Raw genomic sequence first — 21,743 nt, 5'->3', positions numbered from 1 at the left:
CAAATTTATTTCATTTATGTAGTAGCAAATTAAGAATTAAACGTTGACTTTACCATAGGTTAATAGTATTACACATTATTAAATGACCTTTTTAAAATATGTTTCAATATCCAGGATTACATCGATATTATTTTTTAAAATAAAATCTAAGGATAGATTTTAAATTAAAATATTCTGAAAAATAATGAAAAGGGGATTATATCTTTCCTCTTCTTTATGGAAGTATGTTGTGGAATATCTAAGTATCCTTTTAGGTCCCGCCCGTATAGTCCACTATAAATGCAAAACTCTAATGGCGCCAGTGGCAAAACTCCCATTGAGTTTTTTGGAACCTTACTTGGAACCTGACAATTCCACCTGCACTACAGGAAGGAAATGTGTGGACGGTTGCTTTTTTTGTTTAATTTATTTTCTTGCCGAAACTCGATGGAATTCATTCTGGAGTCATGTGAAAGCTTCAGGTCTGTCCTCCTTCTATCTGGGATTTACCTGTGTCTTTCACAGAGCAATGTTCATAAATCATTCTATTATTTTCAGAGAATGAGAATGCTGATGGTTCTCTGCTCCCTTCTTCTTTCGCACAAGTTCAGAATTTGTTATGTAATAATTAGAAACGGGCCATTCAAAATGGTGGCAAGCATTCTACCATTTATGGGCCAAAATCTTGTGAGAACTGCTTGCAAGATTTTCAAAAAGAAAAGGAGTACTTGTGGCACCTTAGAGACTAACAAATTTATTTAAGCATAAGCTTTTGTGAGCTACAGCTCACTTCATCGGATATCCAATGAAGTGAGCTGTAGCTCACAAAAGCTTATGCTCAAATAAATTTGTTAGTCTCTAAGGTGCCACAAGTACTCCTTTTCTTTTTGCAAATACAGACTAACACGGCTGCTACTCTGAAACCTTGCAAGATTTTAATACCATTGAGCCCAAATCAGAGCTTGGATTAGAACCTTAATCTAACTCTAGTGTGGATCCAAACAGAGCCTCTTTGGACTGTTTTAGAATAATAGAATATTGCCTGTGGGTCAGAGAGATCACTCAAAAGCCTGAAGCTAGGCAGGTATGTATCCATCTTAGAACTTTGTCACCACTGACACCTGACCCTTAGCATGAAGAACTGTAGCTGTGTCCAGGGAATTCCTATTTTTACTATTTATGATAGAAAAATATTAAAAAGTTCTAGTGCTAATTTCCAGTTTTAATTATAGCATTATAGAAAGCATGCTGCCCTGTGTATTTCTGAAGCACATACTCTCAATACTATTCAGTCTTTAGTTTCCTGTTTTCAGAAATTCTGCCCACCACAACCTTTTTTTAAACCTTTATTGATATTTTGATATTGATTGGTATTTGCCTTTGAATCCAGAGAAATTAACAAACAGGGAATGCCTTTCCTGATAATTCTACAAACACAAACAAAAACCCCTTTTTACTCATCTGCACTTATATCACATTCTAAGTACTCAGTCAGTTCCATTTGTTTTGGGAGATAGGTAAATAAGGATAGCAATCCCAGTTTTACAGATAAGGAAGTATTGGCACAGGGTATCAAGCCAAAGCCAGGATTCAAAGTCAGCAGTTCATAGTTTCCAGACCTGTGCGTAGTCCACTAGATCTCACGAGTATTGCAAATTCTAATTCATTCAACGCTCCTGCAATCCAGTCATTTTAGGATTTGTAATTTTATAAGCTCATATCAGTGTTAATTGCCATGAAGGACTCTGGTTATCTCAAGACAATTAAGAGATAAGAAGAGAATTGGTGGAAGAGTGAATCAGGGGTCATAGTCTGGTTCACTATACAGGCAACCAATATGTTCATTCTGATAAATGAAAACAAAATACAATGTTTAAAAGAAGCCAAAAAATATCCTAATAAATACTAAGAGTTTGACCATCACACAGAGTTGGGTTTTCTTGGCAAGAGGGGCAGGAGTCATTTCTGAACAAACAAGATTGAAATTTATGTCTTAGTGGAGCAATATTGGAAGCCTGTTTGACATACTGCACAAAGGCCATTTCCAATGCTTTCAGCCAAATGAATTTCCTCCATGTAGAAAAGGGGAAAAACATGTGCTGTGTTTATTTCAGATGCAAGCTCCATCCGTACCCAAGAGCAGATAGGCTACGCTTAGAATGTAGGAATAACTCACTGACTCTACCAGTGGGTCAAAGGCAATGGATGTTCATTTTTTAACTACAGGTCTATGCAGATTTTCAGAGATGCTGGGCACCTGCAGCACCCGTTGATGTAAGCGGGATTGTTGGTGCTCAGAATGTCTGACAATCAGGGCTCTAGAGGACAGCGGTTGTCTTCAAGCACACTTGTACATGTCTAGCTGTTCTTGTGAGCTTTAGTGAATACTTGTACAAGAGGTTTATAAAAGAGGCTGAGATGAGAAATATCTTTAGAGATAGGAATTACTTTATCTCTTCAGAAATATTAACTAATTAGTTCTTCCAACACCCTGTGAGGTAGGAAAGTATTATTATCCCTATTTGTGAAAATGAAAACAGGCACAGAGGTTAAGAGACTGCTGCCTTTGAGTCCTATGCTTAGTCTATTGGACTATATTGCCTCTCAGCTAATTAGTAATAGGTACAATTTTTCAAAAACACCTGTGTGATTTAGGAGCTTGTCACATTATCAAAAGTGACTTAGACACCTAGGGTTAGATTTGTAAAGGTATTTAGGTGTCGAAAGATGCAGATAGATGCCCACTGGGAGTTTCAAAAGCACCTAGGTGCCAAACTCCCATTGAAATGAAATAAATGAAATTGTACTTTGGCATTTCAACTTTGGGTCATGTCAAGAGATACAGAAGCATGTGGGGACAGATATAAAACAAAATATTTTAAAAATATGAATTGTTTTAATCTAAAAAAGCTTGGTTCAGATCTAGTTGTAGTATGGACCAAAGACTGAGAGATTATTTCTTCTCCTTGTGCACCGCACAGCCTAGCAGGGATCTCATGCATGCAGCGGGTCATGAGCTGAGCAGAACTTTTCCTGCAGTTGCTTCTCTTTGTCACTAAGGGCCACCATGGCACCAGCCACCAGAACTGAAAAAGGGAGAGGGTCTCTCCTCTGCTGTTAGTGCCTCCCCTGATGGTGTCCAGGCATCCTGAAGGAGAAGTGGGGAAAGGCTTGACTGGACAGGAGGGCTGTGAGGAGCTGAGGGAGAAGTGGGGCAGCATAAAGTCAGCCTAATGGGATGGGGTAGAGGGCAGGATAAATGGAAGTAGGAATAGAATGGGGGAAGGCTGCCTCAGTCTTTCCTCCTCCTCCCCTCAAGTCCTCCCCACAGGTTGCCTTAAGTTCTGCTCCTTGCACCGCCCTTGCCCACAAGTCCCTAGCTCCCCAGCCAGAGTCTGCTACTGGATGCCTTTGATTCCCACTAGCATCTGAAGACTTCTCAGTCATTCCTGGCTCCCACAGCCCCCAGACTGCCTCTAGCACTTCCAACCCTCCTTTTGTGTGAATGGAAGAGAGAAGCTCCTTTCCCCTCATCTACCTCCAATTTCCATTGGATTGGACATGCTCAAAGAGGTGGACATCAGTGCCTGTTTCTCACTAGCAATAATGTCACACGTGGAGCTGCACAAAACACAATGTTTATGGATATGGAGGTAGAGTAGTTAAGGATGGAAAAAAGTTACTAGATCAAGCTCCTCACCCTTTTTAAGTATTCTGATGTAAGTCTTTGCTAATGGCCATATATGATACTAAAAATAGGCCTGAACCTCAAGGTTTAGAGTGGTTTAAATCATAGGGGCTTGTGACTATCTGTATGACATATTTAACTGATGTGAGCCTGAACCTTATCCCAAAGGCTGAGAACACTCTCTCTCTCTCTCTCTCTCTCTCTAATATTTGCTGTGTTAACAGTTTGATCCACTACAAATGATTCGAAAGGGAATAAAAAATTAGCAGGTAGTTGTGAAAATTGTATGAATAATAACCACCTGTTTTTTAAAATGTGTTTGATGTTGTAATAGTTGGTGAATACTGAATGGTTCTAAATCTTTAATTCCATGTTTTCCTTCCCTATGTAATTCCTTTATCCCCAACTTTCCCTTCCTACAATATTAAGCAGCAGATGGTATAAGCCAGTTAGATGCTGCTCTCTTCCCCAGAGTTTCCTGCATTTCAGAGATGTTGCAAAATGCTTTTAGATCATTTGGGATAAAATACATTATATAAATGTTGTTGCCCCTTTTTGATCCAAGCAGCTAGTCAAAATTTGCAGGCTGTCGGTGTTCCAGTTGTGAGTAGAAATTGGTGGTAGTCAGGTTTTTCTTTGACGCAGTTTTGTTTATTTACAAAGAATGTACAAAGCCTGTGTCTCTCATCACAGCAGGAATCAAATAGCAGGAAACAGCTTCTTTTGCTCCCAGTAGGAAGAGTACTCTTTTTCAGTCTGTATGCCTGACACAAAAACCTCTCCCCAGGTTTCTTCCAGGGTCAGCCACATGCTTGTAGCTGCCCTTCAGGCTTCCTCTCTTCCTTAGTCTGTTCTTGTCTGACCTCAGTTTCTGTGAGATCTCTTCTCACCCCTCCCCATAAAACTCCAAAACAATCTCTCTCCCACCACAATATTCAGCCAAACTCCTGGGCGGGTTCACACACAATTGTGTTAGATGGGTCTTATGCTTACAGTTATGTTATCTGAAGGACGAGTCCACATCTACCAGTCTCAATGGGATTTTAATTCAGCAAGGTTTCGCCCAGCTCATAACATAAATTAGTAATGTTATGTTGTATTACAAAACATTTCAACACAAAATATGTTCTGTTCTTAAAAAATTGTTGCAGCATTGCTTCTTTTCTATGGTTTAAATTGGATTAACGGTATAAAGGGGTTTTGTTTCTCTGCAGAGCTGGCCTCTGGAATCTTCTCAATCTTTTTCACAGTTTTAACTTTTAAAACCTTTCCTGAGAATTATTTTTCTCTGAGCTCCTATTTTAAAGGGCTTATTTGCTTTAAGAAATTGCTTGCTTGCTTGCTGTCATTGTGAAGGAATGTATCAAACCTGGTGTCAATAAGCTTAATTGGAGTGAAAGTCTGATTGGGTTTTGGGGAGGAGCGTGTATTTTGCCCCCTTGCTGAGCCCTAGAAAAGAACAGGCAGTTCATCTTCACCACAGCAGAAATCCAGAGGAATAATCAGGAAATGTGTAAGTAAAACCATCATTTGAAGATTAAAAAGAAAAACTCAGCTAGTGTTGGTGTTTTACTGTTGCTAGTGGATCAATGCATCAGACCTTATATCTTGAGTAAGTGAGAGCTTAAAAACACGAAGGATGTAATTAGCAGGTGAGCATTTAGACCTGACGAAAGGGAGATGGTGGGACTGGAAGATCAGACCAATTTTGGGAAAGAGGGGAAGTTTTCTGGATCAGGGACAAGTTAGTGGTTCCTAGAGAGGACCCTGACAGTTAGGTTGGCATATCTTGGTTCCTGTTAGAAGGGCTGAGTTCTTCATAGGAAATTACTTCAGTGTGCATTTGAACATGACGAAAAGTTCTGGGAGGCAGAGAGGAAAATAGTGCATTGCAAGGAAACCTCTGATGGACAAATGCTCTTAGCTGGCTAGGGCTATTCTAAGTAGGCATGAGATAGAGAGAGGTTAAGAGGAGGATGTATAATTGTATGGCTCCCATACAGTACAGGAAGTTACGAAGTAGCAGAGTCACTGAAAAAAGTGAACTTCAATGTATTTGTCATTAATGCTAATGGACTCAAATTGTTTAACGGAACACAGAGGTGGATATAAAATCAAAGTGTGTGTGTTGACTGCAGGATTATTTTGTGTTTTTTGTCTTTGGACAATAAAACTGTACCTAGAAAGAGACTCTAGGTGTGGCAGTGGGTCTGGCAGGGGCTGGGGACAATCCAGCACCTTACAATGGCTGAATAGGTCTTCCTAATATCTATAATATTTGATATAATTTTCTGTAACTATGTATAATATAGAACTATATAATATCAAGAGAGGCAAGCCTTACGATACCCTGGTAAGGCTTTTTACACAGGTAAACTGAGGCACAAAGACCCAGAAACAGAGTTCAGAGGCCTGATTCTTCTGTCACTTATACCAGTTGTATAATGGTGTAAATATCCACTAACTTCAATGGAGTTATTCCTCATTTACACCAGTGTAAGTGAAAGGGGATCAGGTCTCCAAAAGTCCTGTCTCTATGTTCCATGCTCTGACTACTATATATCACCTGATTAGGATGACATGAGTTGCTGTCTGTTAAGTGCCTTGACGTTATCAATAAAAGGCTGGGAAAGGCATATGTTAAGTATGTGTGATGCACTAAGGCACCAGTTATGCAGCTGATAGTATGTGGGCAGGTGTGTCTAGGCAGAGCCTTGTTGAATTGAATGGAATTCTGCATGGGTATAGTGGTCCATCTGCACGCTATCCGTTATAAGATTAGTGCATAAATAATTCCAGTTATTAAATATTGATAATGAGCTATTTCAGGTGATGGCAAGGGATCACATTATAGTAAATCTATTAGTACAGTGCTGGGATATTTAAAAATAAAGACTAAAACTCGGGTTTGTTTTAGAAAAAATGGCCAGTTGAGTCCCCTTCACATATACTTTTGTGCGAAATTCAGTAAACTCACAGATATTTTCTAAGTGAAAACATCTTTGCATTTGGAGTAACTGTTTTTTTCTTTTTCTTCATGACACCACATCTTGAAAGGATAGTGCAGCAGGGTGAGATGAAAGGCAAACCTCATAAAATACTATTTTTTAGTATTAACTCTAGAAGAAGGGAACTTTTTCCCCAAAAATCTTTGTCAAGGCCGCTTTAAAAACTTCTGTGTTGACAGCTCAGATTACATATAATCCCCCAGCTGTGAAAGGACAATTAGTGCCAAAATCTCTAGAAAAGCTTTCAGTTCTCAACAGGTGCATCGCCATTTTGTTCAGGTTTAACATCCACCTGCCAATATTTGGGGAAGGAAATTTCCACCTTCTGCCATTATCCCTCCATCCCCCAAATATCAACTCCTATTACAGCCTCTATCAGAGCAGCTCCAGTCTCATATTGTACAAGAAAAATGAACAAGGCTGTACTTCTATTCTTTTGTCTATTCCATTAGCTTTCTTTAGCTTTTTGATTAAAGGAATCTTAATTTTGTGGGGGAGGGAGTGGAATTGCTGCATTTGTTGTCTCATATATATTATGAGCCTCATTCTCCTCAAATTTATGCTTGTGAAAATCAGGAGTTAACTCTCTTTACAATGCTATCCATCATCATAAATTTTAATACAAATGGAAGAAAGTACTTCTTCACACAAGACACTGTCAAAATGTGGAACTCTTTGTCATGGGACATTGGGAAGGCCAAAAGTATAACTGGGTTAAAAAAAGAATCAGGTAAATTCATGGAGGATATTTCTATCAATGGCTATTAGCCAAGATGATCAGGAATGCAACCCTATGTTCTGAGTGTCCCTAAACTTCCAACTGCTAGAACCTGGGATTGGATGACAGACGATGAATCACTCAAAATTGTTCTGTTCATTCCCTCTCAAGCATCTGGCACTGGCCACTTCAGAAGACAGGATACTGTGGTCGACTTGTGTGGCCATTCTTATGTTTTTATGAGTTCATCTAATACCATAATTTATGTTTACTATTTTCTAATATAATTAAGAAAAACAAAAATGGAATATCTTTGGTTTCAAGGACATGCATTTCTCTTAATCTGAGGGAAATAAAGACACATTGGGCATATTGATAGCTGATGTAACAACTTTGCGGTCGGTGGAGTTATAGCAGTGCTGAAATTGTCCATTACTTTTCATTTACGGCATTTCACTTGTTAGTGGGTGAGAGAAAAATGTTAACTTATAAAACTCTTTTTCTAGATGGGATGTGTCATTTGATAATGAGTTTTGTTTCCTCCTTTAGCTCGGGAAATATTCAATAAATTACGTAGTTTAACTTTGCATGGCACCCTGTACAAGGGGGTCTTCATCCAAATTTGGCTTCTAGATGCCACTGTAATTCAAATAATAATACATATTTCTGACATGTCAGTAGGAGGGGAAGCCAGATAACTTATGTAGTACCTCTCGTGTAGTATGTGTCATCATGTTGTGTTATGGGCTAAAGAGCTGAATGGGGAATAGTAGATGGATCTTAAGAAATGAAAACTGCTTAAGATGGCACTGACTTATAAACAATTCCAAATATTTTTGGCATAGTTTTCAGAAATTTATTTTCTCTTTATACTTTTTTTTATAGGTAGAAATAAGTTCCTGAATATTCATCAGGAAGGAGTGACCTGCACACGTGAAATTCTACGAGCTCAAAAACCTGATATTTTTGACAAAGCAAGCACTTCAGAAGGTTGCAGCCTACAGGGAGGCTGACTGCCTGGTGAGTTAATGGTTTATAATAGAAGAAAGGAAGCACTTCTGGTTTAATTATGAGAGCGATCAGATGATCTAGTAAAACATGATGGCTCTTTACATTTTGTTGCCCTTTTGCCTAAGCGGTTAGACAATATTTGGGGTCTTGCCAGATTGTTTCTATTAGGAGGAGTAATTGCTGATATGAATCACCTATTTCTTTGGTGCAATCTTGTTTATTTACAAAGGATATATACAAAGTTTTGTTTTCTTGAACACAGTAGTTCATTTATTTGCTCACAACTTCCAAGCCGGTCTTTCTAGCCAGGCCTGTGGCTCTGTCTCTGCTTTATCTCAGGGCCATGCTCATGACTGTTTCTTGGGTTCTCTCTTTGCTTTCTGATTGCTTTTTGCTTCTGACACACATGCACACACACAGATGCATACAACTCCAAAAAGCCAAATGCCCCAGCCCCTGCATTTGCCATAAATTCCCAGTCCCAGGGAAACTCCTCAGCAAAATCCAGCAACTTTATCTTGCTTTTACTTTTGGTTAAGAGAGTATTTATCCCCACCTCAACATACAACAACCATGTATGTGAAACAATTTAAGAAGGGATGCTATTCCAGTGACTTCTCTATGGTATTACCCACAATATTTGTCATTTTCTAATTGCCTCTACTGAATACTTTTTAGAGTTGTTTACAAAAAAGCAGATGAAATTTTATCTTAGTGTCATGACATTTTTAAAAAAACTGTTTAATGTTCAGTAAATTGTGTAGATGATTTTTAGGCCCCGATCCTGAAAACATATACATATGTGTTTGAGTACTCGTAGGGGTTAATCCCATTGAAGTTAACAGGGTTACTTCACATGCTTAAAGTTATGAACATATATGTTTGCAGGATCAGAGCATTAATTAGTTCTGTGACATCTGTACTGTTGATAAAGGTAGTTTGTGATTAAATTGTCTGTCTTTAACACCTTATATGTTAGTGTGCTAATTAAATGCTTGTAAAACAATAAGCGTAGTGTAGATATACAAAAGAGATAGCTGTAGATAGTTGTAACTTGGGTTTTGTAGGGGAAGTTTGCATTAGTGGAAGTCTGTACAAGTATTGTATTGCTTGCTACTTTCTACTGATTTACAGTCCTGTATTAATGCAGTATACTCAAACCACAAGTAAAGTAGGAAGAACGACAATAGACCACTAAAGGTCTGTTGCAACCCAAAATTATACTAAGATTTGATTTTAAAAGCTAGTAATTTCTCAGGAAAGTCACACTTATGAAGTAACAATTTCTCTTCATTCGGCACAGACTTGAATGATACATTGAATTCAGTATTGGAAAGATGCCAGTTATGGATCCATAGTTGAGACGATATAGTGTTTTCACTTACAGCACACATGTAATCTCTTATTTATAAAGAATATAACATATCCTCCCCAAAATTATAACATTTACTATTTGAGCACTGAGTGAATTTTCTGAGAATGTACAATAACTTAATTTGTGATAAATTTAATTTTTAAATAGGCCCTTTAAGAAATTTACCACCTGGTAGCAGATTAATTTAAATCCCAAATGATCCCAGTAAGGGAATAATGCAGACTTTTCAAACCTTCTATACAAATAAAACTCACTGAAATAGTGTACACAGGCAGCATTTGACATAAAAAAAAAAAAGGATTTATGGTCATTTTTTGCCATTATTCTACCCAACAGAAAGTTTAGGAGAGATTGAACAATAATATTTTTCAGAAAATTCCACAAACAAACAATTTCCTTTTTTCAAAATAGCTGCCACCCCCTTTGTTCTCAATAAGACTGAAGTGCAAAGATGCTCTCTATCAACGTGCCCTTCTTAGAAATAGCCACTGTCACCCATTATTTTCAATAGGACAGAAGTCACAGACTGTTCTTAGCAAAGATGACCATTGCCTCCATTCAGCTGTTCTTCACAGTGCTCCCCTCCATCTTCTGACTGCATATAGAGCCACCATCTTCCTTGCAGGCAGTTTGGCTTCCCTTATATTGGAAACAATGGGGAATGCTGGCTTTTTATAAAGTGGCCTCTTAACTGAGGGCAGCTTTTGGCCTTGGGCCTAATCAGAACAATAACTGATGGCAGCAGTTTTGAAAGTGTGCAAGTCTTTGTGAGTTTAGCAGGAAAATGGAATATACCGACCTTTTCCAACAAATAAACTTTCAATTATGAAAATTAACAGCAATAAATTACCATTTTCCCAAATATTTTCAAAAACTACTTATTGCACCAGACTGACTCACTGCGAAAGGCAGGATGGGGAAATTTGTTGGGTGGACAGTTAGTGTGCTAATTCACATTTGTATGCAGATTGTTTCGGGGAATATGGGGTGTGAGTGTAGGAGAATGCAGATAGGAGGAAGGGGGAAAGTAATATATATCTGTGTGGAGGAAAGGGGAGAATAAGTGGAAGAGGAAATTGGGTTCTGTGTGTACAGGGGAATGAACAGAATTTAGGAAGAAAATGGATTGTGTACTTTGTCTGGTTTACATCATAAAGTACTTGTAAACCTCAGTGTAACTGGGGAGAGGGGGCAGGGGGAAGTGTTTTAAAAAAACAAAGTAAAACTCATTTTTAAAATCAGCGGCATGTAAGCTGGGGCTACAAATTGATATGTGTTAATCATAGTTGGTATGGTTATTGCATGGTTTTTGATAATTAAAAAGTTATTTTCAATTTAATTTAATTTAGGCCCCAGGTTTTTTTGTTGAAAATGAATAAATTTTTCTAAAACCTAATGTGAATACAAATGTTTTAATGAAATTTTACATTATTTTAAATCTTCTTTTAAGTTTTAAGTGTTCTGAACTTAAATTCAGCCTCTCAGTGCTAGTGGACAAAAATTCGAAAGGGAAACGGAAGACTCTTGTTTCATTGCCCAAGATATGTAAAATGCAAACAATGGAGGATAAAAGCAGTATATATATATATATATATATATATATATATATGTGTGTGTGTGTGTATAAATATATATATAATATAAAATTATATTTTTAAAATGTTGGTTATCAATTTAAGGTATTTCTGACTATGTAGCAATATGTAGCAAATGTAACTAAGTGGTGTACAGTACTACTAAATACACTAAAGTCATTCCAAAGGCCGGGGGCCTGCAAGTGAGAACTATTGATTCTGGAAAGTTAAGTGCCAAGGAGAAAGTACAATCAGACAGGGGAATCATCTATCACTGAAACTATCAGTGTTGGGGAGTTGATATTATTTCCAATTCATAGCTGTGGAAAAATGAGACAGATTGTCGTTATCCAAGATTAAACAGCAGGACAGTGACAAATCTGGGATTTGAATTCAGAGTGCTTGACTCCCAGTTCCAATCTTAAAGTCCACAGAATACTTAAGTCTTTGAAGCATTTGCTAATACTGAACTGTGGTATGTCAAGGGCCTGGAGTAATAAAAATACGTTTCTACTAGTTGTAGTGCTGGATGTTGTCTGCATAGAAATTAGCATGGTTAAAGTGGGCATTAAGACCTCTCACATGAAAAAGTGGGTTAAAGATGGCACTCCAGCATTGGCAAGGACAAAGATAAGATGTAAAATTTTGTCAGAAGTGAAAAGGGAGGGGTTAGATATGTAAAATTCAAAGCAGAGAGTCAGTGATGGAGGCAGTGGTTCTTTGCTTTAGATACTCAGGATAGGCTAAGTAGAGTCCCTTTTTGTTTTTTTTAGCTTGTAGTTTTCAAATGAAGTTCCTTGAGATCAAATACAACCCCCTGACTCATTCAAAGTTTAATGGACTGGCATTCCTTGATGAGGCAGAAATCCCTATGTTGCATTGGCAGAGCATGTTCATTTATTGTACATGCTCAGTAAATTCCAGTGGATTACATACATTTTCCTAAACCGATAGATATAGTTTCACCATGCAGATTCATCTGTGAGGTTAGTGATAAATCATATGGGGAAAAAATCCATTTGAGTGTGGTAATTGCATCAACTTGTATTATTTTAGTTCAGCATGGTCACAGATATAAATGTCCTTAAAAGAACCAGAAAAAAGATACACATTTACTATCCCCCTTCCTCCCCCCCATCATCCCCATTTTTCACTTGCTTCTATGAACAATTGCTAATATATAGGCCTGGAAGTACTTAAAGACCTTCATATTTTTGAACGATTGACTGGCTCCTTAACTTAAAAAAAATGTAAAGTGGTGAAAGGAAATCTTCTGTTGCTGCAGAAATGTAAAAGTAACATTTTTGGCAAGCCACGTTGGATGATGTCATTCTGGAGAATGTGTTAAAGTCTGTTATTTTACAGCGGGAACTGATTTCTCTAGGCAGGTCAAGTCTATGGGCACTTAGTGTCCCTCTCAACTTTAGCCAAACAAGATCTGTGCGTTTTTACACATCATTTGGTGGTAATAAACCATGCACACTGTTAAACCTGGGACCCAAAGGCATTTATTTTTTTCTAATATATATATTTTTAAAAAATCTTTTTGATCTTTTTGATCTCATAGTATTTATCATCTGGGTCCATCTCTTGAATTGATAAAGGAGCAATGGTTGCAGGCACTGGGTGTTGCTTGCCTCTTGTAGTGGACTTCTGGGAAATGAGAATACAAAGAGCAGCTTTATAAGAAGCATTACTTTTTTTGCTTCTCTGACATACTGCCAGTAACTCGTGTGGTGACAATTCCTTGCTGTTTTTTTTTCCACGTGGTTGTCAGTACTTAGTCAATAGATAAGTGGAGTAGCAGCAATTCTGTGAATATGTTCGTTTTTGTCAGGGTAAAAGCTGATTCTCAGATCTGAAATACATTAACTCCAGCCCAAACCTTTGGTAATCTTCAGATACCTTTGATATTTAAAGCATTAAGTGACAAGGATTAGATTCCCCTGAAATGATCAAAGAGTGAGTATGAGTTAGGTGGTCTTTGTAAGGTGTAAGGAATGTCCAGTTTAGAACCAGTACCTTTAGTTCACTTGTAGGCTACGAAGTGGATTGTTGCTTGTTACCTTTTAAATCAGCTTTGTTTTGATAACAGCTGCTCTACCTCATCTGGTGACTATTTAGCCTCGTCACATGGTATTGGTGTTTAAAACAAAATCAAAAGAACAAAATAAGTAGCAAAGAATACAGAGGGCCAGATTCCGATCTCTGTTATGCTAGAGAAACTTTGTTGACTTCATTGGCGCTATTTGGTATTTACACTGATGTGATTAGAGTCAAATTCTGACTCCGTCTCCAAACAGAATTTTCTGGCTCTGAAATAAGAAACTTCAGGATCAGCCCAAAATTCTGTTGAGAGAGGCTGTTCCATTCCATGCTTTACATTTGGTTTCCATGCTCTTTTTTTTGTAATAAAAATAATGTACTACTAAAATTAATTACTTGTGTTCCTAATACCTTTATGCAGGTTGAATTCAATTTGACTGCTTAAATAAGAGGGCACAGTCAGGCCTCATAATTAATTATTAAATTTGAAAAAAAATTCAATTTACCATTTGTGTTCCTTCTTTGCATTTCACTCAGGGTGACTATGAAAATATAATAGCCTGTTGAGTAACACTTCTGTTTCTAATAATACTACTACTTAAATAGTGTTTTCCATCTGCAGATTTCAGAGTATTTTACAGAAGAGATTTTCTGTCTCCTAGTTGGCTTTATTTCTTCTTCTTGTGCACTGGCATCAGGCTATTATATTACAATTTACAGTGCTGCTGGGGGTTGTTTAAATCCACCATGAAAACTGCTTGGAATAAAATTTTTAGAAAGGAAATTAATTAAAATATTAGGTTGCGTAAAATCTTATCTTTATTAAGAAAACTTATTTGCTGGATCTAAGCTAAGTTGCTGTTGTTACTTTTACAGTAACATCCTTTCATGTCCTGTGTTGTAAAGATAATTTTATCTCAATACTGAGAGCAATATTTTAGAAATGATCATATGGGGCAGATCCTGCTGGTTCTGTGGAACTTTTGAAGGATAGCTATTCTAAGTGAGGCTGATAGCACCACTTTTTATTAAGGTTGCCCAACACTTCTCATTATATGGGCTTTTTTCCGTTGCTTATAACTTTGCCAAACTAACTACTGGGGCTGAAATTTTCCATGCCTGTTGTCTGCCTCAGGCTGAATTTTTTTTTTCAAGTTTCATCCCAAAAGTTTCTGCTGTTTCTGAGAACAAGGCTAGAGAAAAATAAATTGTTTTACAGTGTTAAAGATTCTGTCTAGTTTTGAGACGCTCATGGTTTCGACCAGGGACTTTAAATTTGCAGTGTGGTTGCTTTTATGCCTTTCACTATTCCTCTGAAAATCCATTCAAATTTGGCTTGGTTATGAGGCTTTGAAAAAAAAATCAGTTCATACATGCTCAGTAGAGACTTTTTAGAGTTTAACGGCTAAAATCTCAGTCTATTCTATTCTTACTGAGCATGCTCCAATCCCTCATAGCTCCTAGGGCTCACTAGACTGTGCATGCACGATCACTACAAACAATTGATCATGCAGGGGCAGAGCCAGACTTTTCCTGTAATTGCAGCTCCTGGCTGTGGTGAGGCTGGGCACAGGAACTTAAGAGCAGGGATCCTGACTCTTGTGGTCTCTCCTGTTGGACCTGGGGAGAAAGAAGAGAGTAGATTGGGGCAAAGAGCCTGGTGAGACTAGGACTGAGGGAGGATGCTTGGGAAGAGAGAAATTATAACAGGGTTCTGGTTGGGAAATGGGAACCTGGGAGAACCTAAGACTAGTTGGGGAAGGAGATTGGAACTGAGGGGGTGGGTTTGACTGGAGGGGAGGCTGGGACTGGGAACTGAGAAGAGGAAGCCTGGAGTGGCTAGATAAGGGGAATAGGGCTGGTGTGTGAAATGGGGAGGGATAGGGAGCCATTTTGTGTGTGTGTGGGAATATTGAGATCGGATGAAGACCTGGGGTGGGGGGAGATTGGGACTGTCTGGGTAAGGAGATTGGGTCTGGGAACTAGTGGGGAGGGACCTAGTGTGTGCGCGGGGGCTGGCAGTGGAGACAGATCTCATGAAGAGCTGGGGTGTGGGGAGATAACTGAGATTGGGTGCCAAAGAGAATGGGACAAGAAGCTAGAGAGGGGAGTGGGATGAGGCAAGTAGCTGGGTTTGGAAGAGAGATCAGATGAGGAGTCAGAAGAGGAGGAGAGAGACAGATCAGGCAAGGATGAGGTGCCGGAAGAGGGAATCTGAGACTTGCTGGGCAAATAGAGCTGTATGAGAAGCCATTAGAATGGAGACTGGGACAAGGAGCAGGGCTGGGGAAGGCTTTGTCTACGCTAGCACTTTTGGCGGTAAAATTTTTGTTGGTCAGGGGTATGAAAAAAACCAACACCCCAACCAATGTAAGTTGCACTGACAAAAGCGCTGGTGTGGACAGCACTATGTCAGCGGGAGATGCTCTCCCACTGACATAGCTACCACCGCTCGTTGGGGGTGGTTTAATTATGCCGGCGGGAGAGCTCTCTCTTGTCAGCATAGAGCATCTACACAGGAGGCCTTACAGCAGCACAGCCTCAGCGGTACAGCTGTGCCACTATAAGGTCTGTAGTGTAGACATAGCCAAAGAGACAAGACCAGAATAGGGCTAGGTTGGAGGGGACAGGGCAGAATAGGTCAAGCTTTGGTGGGGGGAGGTATAAATAGGCACAGCAGTCTCTGACCACTCGAGCACATTCCCCTCCAGTGTCTGGAATGGAACCCAAGATTCCTGAGACTCGCCATTCCTTTGATGTCAGCAAATATCTGTGTAATCTACTGGCAAAGTGTGTGTCTATCTCTCCCCCCTCTAGCGCTGGTCCACATAGCAATGCAAGTTGTCATCCTTTATCAGATACTAAATTAACTCCAGTGGCAGAGGTCTGTGTGGTGGATCTAAAGATCCCACTCTGCTGATGAACCATATGGGTGTCAATACAAGGGAATTTGCTTGTTTTGGTTTGCTTTTTTAAAAAAAAAAAAAACCAAACCCTCAGTAATTACACTTACAAACAGCTACAAACATCAAGTTTGCAAAGTCAACCACTTGACATTTAGGAACTGCCTGAATTAAGTTTGCCTGTGGAACTGGCCCCTTTGGACATGATCATGGTTCACCCTGAATGAGGTAGGAGTGCTGATGAAAAAGTAGTATGTGATCATATAATTAAAGGCTGCACAATACATATCCACTGAGGACAGGACAAGAAGTAATGGGCTTAAATTGCAGCAAGGGAGATGTAGGTTAGCCATTAAGAAAAAACTCCTAATTTAAGTGTAGTTCACCACTGAAACAAATTACCTAGGGAGTTTGTGAAATCTCTGCCATTGGAGGATTTTAAAGACGGGTTAGACACACACCTGTCAGGGATGCGTTAGAAAATATTTAGTCCTGCCTCAGTGCAGGGGACTGGACTAGATCAGTGGCTCTAAACCTTTCCATACTGCTGTACCCCTTTCAGGAGTCTGTTTTTTCTTGTGTACCCCCAAATTATTCCTCACTTAAAAACTACTTGCTTACAAAATCGGACATAGAAGTACAAAAGTGTCACAGCAGACTGTTACTGAAAAATTGCAGACTCTCATTTTTTACCATATAATTACAAAATAAATCAATTTGAATATATATATTGTACTTTCATTTCAGTGTATAGTACACAGAGCAGTATGATTAAGTCATTGTCTGTATGAAATTTTAGTTTGTACTGACTTTGCTAGTGCTTTTTATGCAGCCTGCTGTAAAACTAGGCAAATGTCTAGATGAATTGATGTATCCATTGGGAGACCTCTGTGTATCCCCTGGGGTACACATACCTTTGGTTGAGAACCACTGGACTAGATAACCGATGAAGGTCCCTTCTTCTAGTCCTACATTTCTGTGATTCTATGAAAGCTTAACTTTTACATTTCCTGACTTTTTCTGGAAAATGAACATTTGAATTTCCTTAGGTTTTAGGGGTGGGGGGGTTAAGAAAAAGGAAAGGAAACTGCTTGTGCTTAAACATTAGAGCTGGTTCAGAAGCAGACAAACAATCTTACAAAAATTTTCAATGCAGTTTCCATTTCTCAGGTTTCAAATTAGACCCTGTCAGACTCCTGGCTGAGCTCCCACTTGTGGATGCTCACCACGCAGCTTGGTTTGGACTCTCACTCTGGATCCATGAGCTTCTAAGCTCCTTTGGGTCTGGGCACGCTCAAGCCACAGTCTCTGGCCCCGCTCAAACACGCTTCCTGAGCACAGGCTTTGTCTGGCACCACTTCTCTGGGCTCCCAAGATTGCTAAAGCACATCCTCCCCACAGCTCCACCCCTGGGTACTCCAGGTTATAGTTTAGCCTATCAGGGACCATGAGTTTGTAGCAAGAAGATACGGACTTGCAGAGGGATTTCTAAACCGTTCACTCTTTCACTCAAAAGTACAGGATATGCATACAGCTAGGCAAAATAAGAAATACCTCCTATGCAATTCCTTCTCTCACCAAGCTTAATCATTCTCTGCGTTTTGGTCAGTACATTCACAGGTCCCTTCTCATGGACCTCACTCCCTCCAGGTCAGTCTTTTCCTGGTCAGAGAGTCTCCTCTGTGTTTGACTCCTGCAGTAATCTCCTCCTTGGTTTGATCAGGTCCAGCAGTCAAACAATTCCTCTCACTCAGAAATCATGTCCTTTTGTGTTCCCTGAACCTCCCAGAGCCTGTGGGTTTCTCTTTAAGAACAAGTTCCAACACCTTGTTTCTTTGTTCCTTCTTTTCTGCTCGAGTTTTCCACTGCTCTAACCCATTCTCCTGTAGGGACTCTGGTTAGAACTGGTTTTCTCCATGGCTATAGCTGTCTCATTTTTCTACAGCGCCCCCATTTGAATGAAAGGCTATTCATGTTAATGACTCTCAGTTGTTCCTGGTCTAGGAGGTGTGTGACAGCAGCCGTGGTAGCAAGTGGTTTCCTGCTGCAGTTTCCCCTAATGTCATCAATAAGTTCACTGAGGCTTTATGTATGGAACAAAGATCCTTCTGAGGGGTCTAGTTCATTAAAGAACCAACAAAAATTCAAGGAAGTCTTCACCCCAGTGTCTTAGTTGTGAGACAGAGTCAGTTTCCTATATGGGTGCACCACGCCTCTCCATCTTCTCTTGTCTTGGGTTCCTTCCTAAGAGTCAGGCCTCTTGCTGTTACCTGGGAAGAATCCTTCCCTGGAGCCAGGGTTCTGTCTGTAGAATTCAGCTATAACTTTTCTCCAAGGCTGCTTATAGATCTTGGTAGACTTGGCTTCCGGTCACTGGTTGCACCCTGTCCCTCACATCACACCTTCCAATGAGCTCTCCTCAGGAGCTTCCTGTCTCTAGGAACCATATTAGTTAGTTGAGCCCTTTATCAGGCTGTTTAGCTAACTAGCTGCCAACCAACCACCTAAAGGATTTAATCACTTCCAGGTGGGTTGAGTTGGCTCGTTCTCTGTTACAGGGCCTGTCACAGGTAGGCTGGTCCCTGATTCCCCTGAAAGGGCCAGCCTCTGTGATAAAGCAATTTCATAAAATTAACCAGAATTCATAAGAGTCACCAAGACAAATGTCCCAACTTTCACAAAGATCTGGAAATTTTTTTTTTAACCAAAATTGAAATTAGTTGTTTGCTAAACACGTTTTTAAGGCAACAAAAACATTTTGATATCTATTTTGAAAACAACGTTGGTAAGAATTTTGATTTAAATGTAGTGAAAAAATGAAAATTTCAATAATATCAAAAAATGTTCATGAAATGTCTTTTTTTTTTCAATGAAAAACTACGCAAAAATTTTGAGCAGCTCTATAAATCATGTTAGCATTTAAATGGCCCCAGTAAAGAACTGAAGTTCAACCCCATTAAGGTGAATGAAGCTGGGAGCAGTGACCCCCCAATTTCATCATAATACTCCTTAGCTATTATATAGCCTTTTTCATTTGCAATACCAGTAATAATGATTTTATGGTAGCACCCAAAGACTTTGCTGATGATGATTTTTGGATGGGGAGCTAGTTGTAGCAAGACAGAGTATCAGAGCATCCCTTTATATCAGGGGTAGGCAACCTATGGCATGCATGCCAAAGGTGGCACGCAAGCTAATTTTCAGTGGCACTCACACTGCCCGGGTCCTGGCCACCGGTCCGGGGGGCTCTGCATTTTAATTTAATTTTAAATGAAGCTTCTTAAACATTTTAAAAACCTTATTTACTTTACAAACAACAATAGTTTAGTTATATATTATAGACTTATAGAAAGAGACCTTCTAAAAACGTTAAAATGTATTATTGGCACACGAAACCTTAAATTAAAGTGAATAAATGAAGACTCGGCACACCACTTCTGAAAGGTTGCCGACCCCTACTTTATATTATGATAACTTTGTCTATCCATCTGAAGAGATTTAAAAAAAAAAAAAAGCTTAGAACTTGATTAAATTACAGCAATTGTTGTGGAGAATTGTGAGAGTATTTTATTTTATTTTATTTTATTTTATTTTTCTTATGCTCAGTTTTTTTTCTTTTGTCTCTGATGTTAATACTGTGTTCTGGAGAATTTTGCTGTTAACTTGCTATTTTTGAAATGCACCGTTCCTCATGCAAATTATCCCAGTAGCGGCCACTGCCAACCAGGCAGGAAAGAAACGGAAATTCTCCCACTCTCTCCATCATGCCTAGTTTCATTAGGCTCCGCTATAAATCTTAGTGGATGACCTATGAACATACTCTGCAGTATTTTTTTTGTTTAAGCTTGCCAAAGACACGTCTCCTCACTAAGGACTACGACGTGTGATGTTAAAACTTTCAAAGATCACCTGTTTGGAGTTATCTGTATGTGAATTACTGGTAGTCAGAAGAGAAAATATTATAGGTATGTTAGAAGATGTTAATGGGTGCCATCAGTCGCAGACATGGTTAAAGCTGATGAGTATACCTCATTCAGGCTAAATGGAAGGAGCCTTTTTGTGTAATGATAGCTGCAACAATAAGAAGCCAGCTCCTGAAGCAATGGGCAGCATGGCAAGGCCTGAGCAGAAGTTATGTGGACCAAGAAGTTTTCCTGGGGAAATGGAGGGGCTAGGGGATTGATTGGTTGCAGCTGTGTGTCTGTGTGTGGCAACAGTAGAAAGCCAGCGGACAGTGAGAGAGGCAGTCATGTGCATGGCTCTGAGAAGCAGAGGTAGAGCTCCTTGGGGCACAGGACTCACTAGAAGAACAGGCTTGGATTTCTAAGCAAGGAAACTGCTGCTATTGTTTCTTTCTACTATGTTCAGGGAAACAGGAATTTGTGGCCTGTTTGTAAATAAGCAGGATTGTACCAAAGAAATACCTGACTCATATGATCAATTTCTCCTCCTAACAAAACAACCAGGCAAATCCCCAAATATTTGCTAACGGCTTAGGCCAAAAAGGGGCAACAATATATTGTTTTACCCATTTAAAACTCAAAAACATATTAACTCTATTTCTTCAAACTTTTTACACACAATCAACTTCAGAATGTTATGAACCTCTGACAACTGTTTTGCTATAGTAACAATAGACTTGTTTATTATGTTAAACCTACCTGTGAGAATCCAGCTGATAGAAATGTTCAATGTTATGACTACTTTAGCTAGCTATGATTACTGTGATTTCCTTTTCAAATCATCCAGTATATCCCTGCTTAGATAAATAATCCACACAATATTCCCCCAAATATCTCTCTAATAACATATACATACCACTGTGTTCTAATAACTCATACTTTAAATGGTTTAATTATAGGAATCTTATAGGGCTATAATACAGAGGTCATGGAGGGTGAAGTGATGCTCTTGATCTGATGCGGGGAAGTGGTCCATAATAATAATAAACTGGATTCTTTGTTCAAGCAAACTCTCAAAAACATATCAGCTCCCCAGATAGGATTTTTCCCTTTCCACCTGACTTCTTCCTGAAGCTCTCTAATGTTCTCAAGTATGTATTGCTTTTGCTCATTCCTAGGGTTACCATACCTCCAGTTTGTCCTCAACATTGCCTCTTTTTTGAGGCTCTGTCTTCTGTCTGGGTGGATTTTTCAAATGAGGGAAAATATCTGGAATTTTTGCACACATTGCAGCTTAGAAAGAGCCTAGATTGGTCCGCTTCCTCATTGGTTCCCCTGCATTTGCACCTGATTGATCCATTCCCCTGTAGCCAGAGCTGCCAGATCCCACCCACCCAGTCCCCAGCTCCTGGCCCTGGGGAGGGGGTCCCAGGAGGTGCTGACTGATGGCTGTTTCTGCATCCTGGGCTTGTGCCAGACACCTTGACAGGGAGCAACACTGCCCCCAACCTCCAGTGAGTACCCCCACCAGCACCCCCA

The 21,743-nt window shown here is 39.4% G+C and overlaps 1 long non-coding RNA gene across 3 annotated transcripts in view; it reads left to right on the top strand.

Annotated features, from left to right (window-relative positions):
* The window catches only part of LOC142073234 (uncharacterized), a 309,657-nt gene that overhangs the window by 102,418 nt on the left and 185,496 nt on the right, over nt 1-21,743 (top strand). For all 3 annotated transcript variants that reach the window (XR_012669999.1, XR_012670001.1, XR_012670000.1), the window contains one exon: nt 8,279-8,413. This is a non-coding gene — a long non-coding RNA (uncharacterized LOC142073234). The remainder of the gene's footprint in view (nt 1-8,278; nt 8,414-21,743) is intronic.

This window comes from Caretta caretta, chromosome 9 (assembly GCF_965140235.1).
Source record: "Caretta caretta isolate rCarCar2 chromosome 9, rCarCar1.hap1, whole genome shotgun sequence".
Lineage (NCBI taxonomy): Eukaryota > Metazoa > Chordata > Testudines > Cheloniidae > Caretta > Caretta caretta.
Note: the sequence above shows the minus strand (reverse complement) of the source record. Positions and strands in the feature narration are given on the sequence as shown.